The sequence below is a fragment of the Panicum virgatum genome, chromosome 5K (assembly GCF_016808335.1).
Source record: "Panicum virgatum strain AP13 chromosome 5K, P.virgatum_v5, whole genome shotgun sequence".
NCBI lineage: Eukaryota > Viridiplantae > Streptophyta > Magnoliopsida > Poales > Poaceae > Panicum > Panicum virgatum.
The window spans coordinates 19,496,908-19,508,676 of record NC_053140.1 but is presented as its reverse complement, the minus strand read 5'-3'; positions in this window follow the sequence as shown (position 1 = coordinate 19,508,676).

The window sequence follows — 11,769 nt, the reverse complement described above, 5'->3', positions numbered from 1 at the left end:
CACCCTCTCTGGACACTCAGTTTTCCTGGTTGACATCACTCTGAATACCTGAGCATATCACCCCCGCCGAGTCCGAATTGATCTTGGTGATGACTAGATGAATCGTTCCTTATTATCAGAGGGGTCTTGTGTGAATTTTTGAGAATTTTTGAAGCAAATTATCTATCGTTTTGGCAATTTCTTTCACTGTCCAGAGTTAGTAGTTCTTGTTACCCTCAGCTGATCCATCGGTCTTTTGTTGGGACAGATGGAAGAGCTGCTGGTCGTTGACGCGCAAGGACACGTGCACTCCGCTTGCCTGCACTGGGACGGGTTTCCCCGCCGTCTGTGGGAGCTTTTGAGTGCAGCCGGTTACCTCCAGCCACCGGTTTACGATGGCCACGAGTTTGTGGAGGACGGAGTTCGCCGCTGCAGTGTGATGATGGTGATCCCGCAGCACCCGCTCAACGGGTGGGAGCCGATCGTGACTCAGGTGGTCGGTCACTACCTGCTGGACACTTGGGAGCTTACTGCCATGAGGGCGATGACCACTTTTTGCTCTTCGCACCCTCTGGAGGTGGTTCTGACCGCGTTCGGGTTGTTCCCTGCACCTGACCCGGCAGACCCGCTTTGGCTCGACCGGATGGCACACGTGGACGTGGTCGCTACCCTTGACCCGGTCGGGGCACTTCGGACGGCAGCGATGTGCTTGGACGGTCTTTACAGACTTCACACTTACCAGAGTTACGCCGTCGCTCAGTTGGTGGACCACGCTCAGGCCTTGCACCTGGCGGTCCAGCTGAGAGATGGGCAGCTTCAGGAGGCTAGTACCGAGCTCAAGAGCAGGGCTACTCTTATCGCCCAGCTCCACGGCCAGGTTCACGAGCTTCAGGACACGGTGTCGGATCGTGACGCTACGATCAACTTCTTGGAGGACCAGTTTCACGACCTGCAGCTTGAGTTGGACGAGGCCCAGGGGCAGCTCCACGCGATACAGCACGCGCAGGATGCCCTTCACGCACCTCCCGACGAGATGCAGGTGGATGAGGAGGAAGAGCCCCAGGAGATCGAGGGCGTTTCAGAGATGGACTCCGAGGACCAGGCGCCGCAGCCCGCACCGGTTGAAGTTCACACTCCTGCGGCGAGTGAGGCATCGGTCAACATGTAGACCGAGGCGCTGTTTTCTTAGCTTTTGTAGACTCCTCTTAGTGTAGCCTACTTTTGGATCATGGCTACTAGGCTAACTTAGAGTTGAGTGACCCCTTAGTACTAAGGTTAGGAGTAACCAAGTAGAAATGAGAGGATGATGGATGTAATGAATCCCTAATGCTACTAATGTGAATTATCAGTGATCTGTGAAAAGCTGAAGGCAGCAGCAAGTTCGAATTTTATCCTCTTTTCCTTTCGGATTTAGCTCCTGAGTTGAATACCAAAGTTGTTCCAAATTTCATCGTGGAAATACTCGCAAAACTTCAGCCCAAACAGATCAGTAACACGGGAGATAATCGCCATTTATAGAAGCTCTGTTTTCTGAAAAACAGAAAGACCAGAGGAGGAGTAAATGAGTTTTTCGACTAACTTACTCTGGAAATCTGACTTTATGATGACTACCAAAGTTGTAGCTCATGAAATTGTCTATCTCTTGTAAAAATTTCAAGTTTATATCATGTACAGAACTCCAGTTATGAGCGTTTTCGTATCACTGGTTTTGCTGCACCACATGATTTAAGCAATTCCCATTACTTCCATGTCATTTGAGTTGTACATTCCGTTTGAAATGATGATAATGTTGAGCCTAATGCAAAAGTACTCACATTTCAGATGGTTGGATCAACTCGAGGCACCCCTAGTGGTTTTGGAGCCGGGGGGAATGGCGATCCACCTCCACCTCCTCCACCAGTGGGTATCGCGGAGGTTCTGGCCGCCCAGACGGAAATTTTGCGGCAGCTGGTTCAAGCTCAGCAACAACCGCGGGGTGGGCATCATGCTCATCACGCACAAGAGGTGAGCTACCAAGATTTCCTCAGCACTCAGCCTCCGCTGTTCAATAAAGCGGATGAGCCTCTGGACGTGGACGCTTAGATTCGCACAATCGAGTCCAAGTTTTCGCTATTGACTACTCCTTGTTCCGAAGCAAACAAGACTCGCTACGCCGCGCAGTAGCTTCGCGGATCAGCTCGTATGTGGTGGGATCATTACCACAAGATGCTACCGGCTGATCATGTGGTGAATTGGAATGAGTTCAAATTGGCTTTTCGAGATCATCATATTCCAGCTGGGCTTCTTGACCGTAAGCTCAACGAGTTCTTGGCCTTAACTCAGGGCACTCGTACCGTGGTGCAGTATGCCCAAGTATTCCATCAATTGTGTCAGTATGCTGGACATCATGCAGATACCGACGCTAAGAAGCGTGAACGCTTCCGTCGAGGCCTTAGCACCAAGTTACAGGAAAGACTAAATCTTGTCCGTGCGGACACTTTCAATGAATTGGTGAATATGGCTATCTCCCAGGAGGATCTTATTTCTGCTCACCGCGCTGAAAAGAAGCGCAAGGCACCTGCTGGACCCTCGAGTGCCTCTGCACCGAGGTATCGTATTGTGCAAAATAACCCACCTGCACCCTCTCAGAAGGCCCCTCAGCCAGGGCGTTGGATTATTCGGCCTCCTCAACAGCAGCAGCAGCAGACTCGATTCGGTTTTCTCAGCAAGCTCGATTTGCACCTCAGCAGCAGCAGAACGGCCCTAGGCCGAATGCTCAGCCAGCCGCTCGCCCCGATAATAATAACCGCTGTTTCAGATGCGGGAGTCCGGATCACTTTGCCAAGATGTGCCCCCAGGCGGGACAAACTCAAGGGCAGGCTTCTCGCAGAAATGATCAGAACAAGGGCAAGAGGCAAACCATTCAAGTCAGGCAGGGCCGACTTAACTTCACCAACCTTGCTGACCTCCCTGAAGGAGCACCAATCATGTCGGGTACATTCTCTATAAACCAACACCCCACTGTTATCTTATTCGATTCTGGTGCATCTCATAGCTTCATTAGTTCTAAATTTGGAGCAAGGGTTGGGTTAGATTTCTGCCACACGAAAGGGTCGTTCATGATATCTACTCCGGGTGGTAAAGTCGCATCAAACCAAATCGTTCATAATGCGCCACTTAGTTTGGGTAGTAAAATTGTTCCTACCACTTTAATCTTGTTGCCACTAGAAGGTATGGACATTATTCTGGGGATGGATTGGATGAAAAGACATGGGGTAATGTTAGATATCTCTTCCCGAGCCGTTGAAATAAATTCTCCCACTCATGGTCATTCGGTTCTATATTTACCTCATCACCAATGCAACAACTCTTGTGCCTATGCCATGAAAGATATTCGTCTCGAAGATATTCCGGTGGTCCGTGAATATGCAGATGTGTTTCCGGACGATTTACCTGGTATGCCGCTAGACCGGAATATTGAATTTGTCATTGAACTTCAGCCTGGTACAGCTCCCATTTCAAAAAGGCCGTACCAAATGCCGCCTAAAGAATTAGCTGAATTAAAGATCCAGCTGCAAGAACTTCTGGACAAGGGTTATATTCGCCCAAGTGCTTCACCTTGGGGTTGTCCAGCATTGTTCGTAAAGAAGAAGGATGACAGTCTGAGGTTGTGTGTTGACTACCGGCCTCTCAATGCGGTGACCATCAAAAATAAATATCCACTTCCCCGCATTGATGTATTGTTTGATCAGTTGGCTGGAGCAAAGATTTTCTCCAAGATTGATATTCGTTCGGGGTATCATCAAATTAAAATACGGCCTTGTGATATTCCCAAGACCGCCTTCTCAACCAGATATGGTCTCTATGAGTACTTGGTTATGTCTTTCGGTCTCACCAATGTGCCAGCTTATTTTATGTATCTCATGAACTCGGTATTCATGCCGGAACTTGACAAGTTTGTCATAGTTTTTATTGACGACATTCTGATCTATTCCAAGAATGAGGCAGAACATGAGCAACATCTGCGCATTGTTCTTCAACGTCTCAGAGATCATAAGCTGTATGCAAAATTCTCCAAGTGTGAGTTCTGGCTAGACACAGTCAAATTTCTGGGTCACACTATTTCTAGTGAAGGCATCTCAGTTGATCCCAGCAAAGTGCAAGAAGTGATGGACTGGAAACCTCCTACTTCAGTTCATCAGATCCGCAGTTTTCTCGGCTTAGCGGGGTATTACCGCAGATTTATTCCGGACTTCTCCAGAATTGCTAAGCCCATGACAGAGCTACTAAGGAAGGATGTCAAGTTTAAATGGAATGCGAAGTGCGATGAAGCATTCCATACATTGAGAGCACATCTAACCACTGCACCAGTCTTGGCTCAACCTGACAACAATAAACCCTACAACGTTTATTGTGATGCTTCAGGTACTGGTCTTGGTTGTGTTCTAATGCAAGACAATCGGGTTATAGCCTATGCTTCCCGCGCTCTTCGGCCACACGAGCTAAATTATCCCACTCATGATCTTGAGCTAGCCGCAGTTATTCATGCTCTCAAGCTTTGGAGACATTATCTTATGGGTACTCATTGCAATATCTATACCGACCATAAGAGTCTCAAATACATTTTCACTCAAAGTGAGCTGAATATGAGGCAACGAAGATGGCTGGAATTAATCAAAGATTATGACCTGGAAGTTCATTATCATCCGGGCAAGGCTAATGTTGTAGCCGATGCACTCAGTCGCAAGGTTCACTGCAATTGCCTTTCAGTGGAGTCGTATAATGACACATTGTGTGCTGAAATGCAAAAGCTGAAATTGGAAATCATCCCTCAGGGCTCTTTGAATCATATTTCAGTGGAACCGACACTTTATGACAAGGTCATCATGGCACAATTACATGACAAAAGTGTTGGTATCATCAAGCAGCAAGTAGCAGAAGGTGAACATAAATACAAGTGTTTCCGAGTGGACCATAAAGGAATTTTGTGGTTCGAGGATCGCCTAGTCATTCCCAAGAATCATGAGCTGCGGAAACAAATCCTGGACGAAGCACATCTCTCTAAATTCTCTATTCATCCGGGTAGCACCAAGATGTACCAAGATCTAGAACAAAATTTTTGGTGGACTCGCATGAAGAGAGAGATTGCCAAATATGTCGCAGAGTGTGACACCTGTCAGAGAGTGAAAGCTAGTCACTTGAAGGTTGCTGGAACTCTCCAACCGCTGCCAATTCCGTCTTGGAAATGGGAAGATATCAGCATGGACTTCATAGTGGGCTTACCAAATACTTCTCAGCATCATGATTCCATATGGGTCATTGTTGATAGGCTCACAAAGACCGCTCATTTTATTCCAGTGCATACTGAATATCGAGCCAAGAAATATGCTGAAATTTATATTGATCGGATTGTCTGCCTACACGGTATACCCAAAACCATTATATCGGATCGTGGTCCTCAGTTTGTGGCAAGGTTTTGGGAGCAACTCCAAGAGGCTCTCGGAACTAAATTAATTCGAAGCTCAGCTTACCATCCACAGACTGACGGACAGACCGAAAGGGTGAATCAAATTCTTGAGGATATGCTTCGAGCATGTGTCATCCATTATGACAAGAACTGGGACAAATGTTTATCCTTGGCTGAGTTTTCTTATAACAATAGCTATCAGGCTAGTCTGAAGATGGCACCATTTGAGGTCTTGTATGGTCGACGGTGTCGAACCCCTTTGAGTTGGTCCCAGACTGGAGAACGTCAAATCTTTGGACCTGAATTAGTGGTCGAGGCTGAAGAGAAAGTAAAAATAGTACAAGCAAATCTCCGAGCAGCCCAGTCTCGGCAAAAGAGTTATTTCGATAAAAGAAGGGATCCTTTGAAGTTCATGGTTGGTAACCACGTCTATTTACGAGTGTCCCCAACTCGAGGCGTTCAACGTTTCGGAGTCAGGGGTAAGCTAGCACCTCGCTATGTCGGGCCATATGAAATCATTGAAGAATGTGGACCCGTGGCTTATCGTTTGCGACTTCCTTCCCGACTCGCGGCCGTCCATAATGTTTTCCACATATCCCAACTCAAGAAGTGTGTTTGAGTTCCTACTAAAATCATTGAGCAACAAGAAATTTTAGTGGAGCCCGATCTCTCTTATACCGAATATCCACTCAGGATTCTGGATCAAAAGGAGAGAGGTACTCGTCGAAAGGTGGTCAAAATGTATAAAATTCAGTGGTCTCATCACACTGAAGAAGAAGCCACCTGGGAGACGGAAGATTATCTTAATCAACATTATCCGGGTTTTCTTAGCTCCACCTCAGGTATACCATTCCCCTACCTCAATTCAATCATCCAATCTCGGGACGAGATTCTTTTAAGGGGGGTAGGTTGTGACACCTCAGGTGTCAGTACATTTAAATACAATCAATGTACCTTAGTTAAAGTTAAAAGAAAAATTTGAGAAATTAATTCAAAGAGAAAGGGTCAAATAAAAGACAAATCATACAAAGGAAATTAAAGGAAAAAGAAAAAAAGGAGTGAAAAGCTACTCAAAATTTAATTAAAAAATGTGCACAAAATTTTAGTTGGCTCATGAGAGGTGTTTCAATTAACATGTGCTCAATTGAACTTCAGCCAAAATCAAGTCAAAAACTGAATAAAACTAAAGTCCTTTTGTGCAAATATGCAACTGTACCAATAGTTCAAAATGTGAGTTTCAAATGAAAAATTGCATAACACGAAAGTTGTAGATCTTGAAAAGTTATGCAAAAGTGGTATTCAACACTTTTCCATTTGAGCCCTCCAAGTAGGAGAAAATTTTTGTTTACCGAAAGGTCCCTGGAATTTCAGAAATCCCAAATAGGCCCTCACCTTCACCTCTCTCTCTCCCAGTGCTCTGTTTTCCCGCCGCCCGCCGTACGCCGCCGGTGGACTTCGTCCACCGCGCGCCCGCGGCCAAATGGACCCGGGGAAACCTCTCAGCGCCACCTGGCCCGCCCCCTGGCACCTCCTCGCGCGCACACGCGTCCCAGACGTCTTCCCGAGCCGCCACGACACCCCGGCCGGCGCAGCGCCGCTGCCTGCTCTGCCCGCTCGCCGCCGAGTCGCCCAGGGCCAAATCGACCGCCCCCAGACGCCACATCCCTCACCCAGGATCTCCTTGGCCTATAAAGACCCCCAGAACTCCACCGTCGCGCCCCTTCTCCTCCTTCTTCCTCCTCCCGCCACTCCGCCATGGCCGCCGAGATCCAGCTCGCGCGGACCGGCTAACCCAGCCCTACATTGCCCCCTCCGACCACCGCAACAGCTTCGCCACCTCCTAGTTAAGCTCCACGCGCGCGGAATCGAACCCAAACCTACTCCCGACGCCGTTCCCCTTTTGCGCCGCCGCCGGCGAGCTCAGGCTCACCGCGGACCGGCCAGCTCCGAGGGAGATCGAGCACGACAGCTACCCCAGAAGCATCCACAAGCTCACGCGGTGCTCGTGCGCGCCTTGTTCCCCTACCCCGAGCTCTCCTTCACCTCCAGCGCCGGCGGACCGAACAACCACCCCGCCATTGACGCCGACGAGCTCGAACCCGTGCACCAAACACTCGAACGTCGACCAGGGTAGGTGTTCCTCAATCCCTCCTCTCCCACGCGCCTCCCCGTGGCAGCCCCGGTAAGCCCTGCATCGCAGAACACCACCGGCAAGATGCCACGGCGGAGAAGGCCGGCGAAGGACCCGGTTCTAAATTCTTTTTTTTCGTTCAAGGGTGTTTCTGCAAGTATTTCAGTGTATATCAGTGAACTTCTAAAATATGAAACAAATCACAGAAAAATTGGAAAAATGTAAACTCAACTGATCTGGAATCCTTGTGACAAAATCTACAAATTTTGTAACATTCACATCAGCAGAAACCCAACCAATTTTAATCGGGGAAAAAGAATAAGAAAACCACCTTATGCATGTTCATGAAGTTCTGCTCATCAAATGACCTTGATTTTTGGATATGCTATCACTAATGGAATTTTAAGGTCACAGTAAAAAGACGGCACCCAACCAAAACAGTTATCATATTGGAACAATCAAGATTCTCTAATCTGTTGTCAACATTCTCGATTTAATTCTGGAAAATATGCACAAGAACTTGATCTGAAATTTTTACTGCATGCATGTGCCACTGAATCCCTGCTAATACCTAAATTTCAGTTTTATTAGAGTTCAATTGCTATATACCATGATTTATGCTTGTTTAATCAACTTAATTTTTCATATATAGTTCTTGTGCTCAGACAAATCTATATTTATTTCTGGAGTCTCTTTTTAGCCCTGAGTTCCTGTCTAAAAATTTTGAGCTGCAGTTACTGAGTTTTGCTTTTCTGAATAATCATGTTTAGCATCTTAGGGCTAGATTTACTATTTTTGTTCTGAGTAATCCACAATGTTTCTGATCATGATTTTTGGGCATGATCTTGTTTAGAGTATGGTCTATGTGTAATAAAAATTTCATATGCATTTATGATCAAATGCACCTTGAGAAATTTATGCTAACTAATGCTAAGTTAACTGCATAACTAATTTATCATCCTGAGTTAAATCTTGAAAAGTTTTCTGGAGTATGTTTAGCTCATGAATAGTCTCTGGTAAAAATTTGAGAACCAAATCCTTAGTAAAACTTTCTGTAGAATTAATCTTTGTTAATGGCTTGCTGTTTTTATTCTTTTTATCACCTCTGCTGTATAAGCGTATAAAATCTGGAAAAATTTCAGTGCTGAGTATATGCTTTGAGGTTTCTCCCATAAAATTTTTAGCACCAGAACCCATGTTGAACATTCTGTACAAAAAGATGAAGAAACTAGAGTAATCCTTTTGCATGAATAGTTATAGTTTGTGCTCTATGATAGATGCTGAATTTCTACCATGAATGTTCAAGTTTGGATCTGAGTTACTTTAGTGTTTCATCACTAGCTCTTTAGTAGATGTGTTGTTAAGAAATAATAAAAGCATGCGATGTGTTGAAATTAAAAATGGAGACCAAAACCCCCACTCATTCATGAAGAAACGTAGTTATGTTGACTACTCTATAAACGACTGCCCATGAAATAAAAAGTGCAATCATCACTAAATTTAACTTGTTGAAACACAACTTTATCGTGAAGGAAAGAAATCGTTATCCATGAGTAACTCATAATCTTGCATTGCATATAGAAACGGTTAATCTCGCGGACGGTGACTACGAGCTGGTGCCCGCGGACTCTCGTGTGGATCAGGAGGTCAATCTGAATTGTGCTAACTTGTCTCAAGACCTGGGCCAAGCCCCAGAAGCTTTTCTGCCTGACAGTGCCCAAGAAGGCAAGCCGCGGAGCATAATCCCAATATTTTCCGAATTATCTTTCAGCTATCTATTTATTAATGTTTTGTAATATTTTGTTTTCTGCATTTAAGTTTTCTAGGAGTTGATCGAAAACCTTAGATGCATGATCCCTAGGAACCTATGTATGCTACCAGATCTTTTTATCGACTAGTTGCCATGCTAAATAGGTACGGTAGAAGTCGAGTGGTTTCCTGCCTCTCGCGAGCAAATAGGTTTTGTACTGGCTTTAATTCCTGCTGAAATATAAGGACAACGGGCGGGGTTGTGTAGTTGTGATACCCCACTGGTGTAGTCAAAAATGGCTAAGGTCGCGGTGTGTGGCTCATTTCGTTAAGCGTTTGAAAGTACTAGCCACATACCGAGAAATATGGTAATCGGTAAGCTTAAGTACCTGATTGGACCGGCGAGTGGAACGATCTCGCACCCTCCTGATAGAAGTAGGGTTTATATTTTTGTCACGACGTACGGGTGCAGAGTGGTCGGACTCTGTAGTCGGGGAGGGTGTTTCGGATCCACGGACTGGAAAGAAAGGGGAAGAGTAGCGTGGGCGGGAGCGAAGTCGATCCCCATGCGTGTGGTCTAGGTTTCCCTGGCCAGGTTGAAATTCGATTCGGAATCGTCCGCCTCTCACGGCATGAGATTGCTTAATGATTTCGGTCACATAGAGTAACAAGTGGAACCTAATGATGATAATACTGCTGGTTGATTAAATGGTTGTTCTACCATGTTTGTGTAGAGTTAGATGCAAACTTAGAATGGTTAATCCCACTGGAATATGGATAAATAAAATACGAAACTAAGGATTAGCATTTAGTGGTGTTTTTGGCAAAACAAACCCCACCAACCAAAAGCCTTACATGTCTAGTTATCGGACCATGTTATATCCGGTGACGGGTCAGTCTTGCTGAGTATTAGTATACTCAGCCTTGCTTGTGGCATTGTTTTCAGGTACTAACTTTGAGGATCTGTTTGCAAGTCTTACTTGGCCGTGTACCTTGCCTCCGGGTTGGTCTGTTGAGTGGGATGGCCCTTCAGCTGGTGCTAATCACCCTCCCGCTGAGTGACGCATTCGTACGAGCTTTATCGATGCGTCACGTTATTTCGCTAGTTATCTTTTAATGCTTCTGCTGAACAATGAGACTTGAATAATTGAGTAGATGGAACTCTGTAGTACTTCACTACTCGGAACATGGTTTGTAATAAATTTCTTTTCCGCTGCAATTACTCTGAGATGTATGAAATGTTCTGTGTTGTAATCTCTGGGCTCACCTTCGTGTGAGTGTTGTCTGCTGATCCTGGAATAGCGTGGCTTTTATCGAGGCTTCACTCGAGGAACTACCGGTGAAGTGCCAATTTGGGTCAGAGTTGCTTAGCAACAAAGATCAGTGCACCCGGGCCCAGTAGTTTTGGGTGGTTCCGCCACAAAGAAGGACTCTAAACCGAGGTTGATCAGATGGATTCTTCTACTCCAAGAGTTTGATTTGGAAATTAAAGATAAGAAAGGAGTAGAGAATTCAGTGGCGGATCATTTATAGCGCATGACCAATACAAATACCCAAGACCCGCCGATAAATGACTTCCCACGGGATGACATGCTTCTCAAAGTAACAGCTTCACACCCCTAGTATGCGAATATTGTGAACTTCATGGTTTCGGGGTATATACCCCCAGGAGAGAGCAAAAAGAAGCTAGTTCAAGAGAGCAGACGCCACCTATGGGATGCACCATATCTGTATCGAGTCTGTGCAGATGGGTTGCTCAGATGTTGTGTATCTGTGGCAGAAGGACAAAAGATCATAGAGAAATGCCATGCAGCAACCATATGGAGGTCACTATGGTGTATTTCGCACTCAAGCGAAAATCTGGCATAGCGGTTTCTATTGGCCATCTATGTATGAAGATACAAAGAACTTCATCCGCAGGTGTCCAAACTTCCAGAGGCAGGGAGGGATCACAGCTCGCGATTCAATGCCCCTGAACTACAATCTTCAAGTCGAACTTTTTGATGTCTGGGGTATTGACTACATGGGACCTTTTGTAAGATCCCAAGGATGCGAGTATATCCTGGTTGCTGTAGACTACGTCTCCAAATGGGTCGAAGCCATGCCATGCAGAGCCGCGGATGCGAAGCATGCCCGTAAGATGTTACATGAGATTATCTTTCCAAGGTTTGGCACACCACGGATGGTAATCAGTGACAGAGGGTCACACTTTATTGACTCAGCCTCCCGAAACTTTCTCAAGGAACTAGGGACAAGGCACAACATCGTGACTCCGTATCACCCTCAGACCAGCGGTCAAACAGAAACATCTAACAAGCAAATCAAGAATATTCTGCAGAAAACCATGAATGAGATGGGGAGGGGATGGAAGCTGAAATTACCGGATGCACTGTGGGCATACCGTACAGCATACAAGACACCCATTGGAATGTCACCCTATCAGCTTGTCTACGGAAAAACTTGC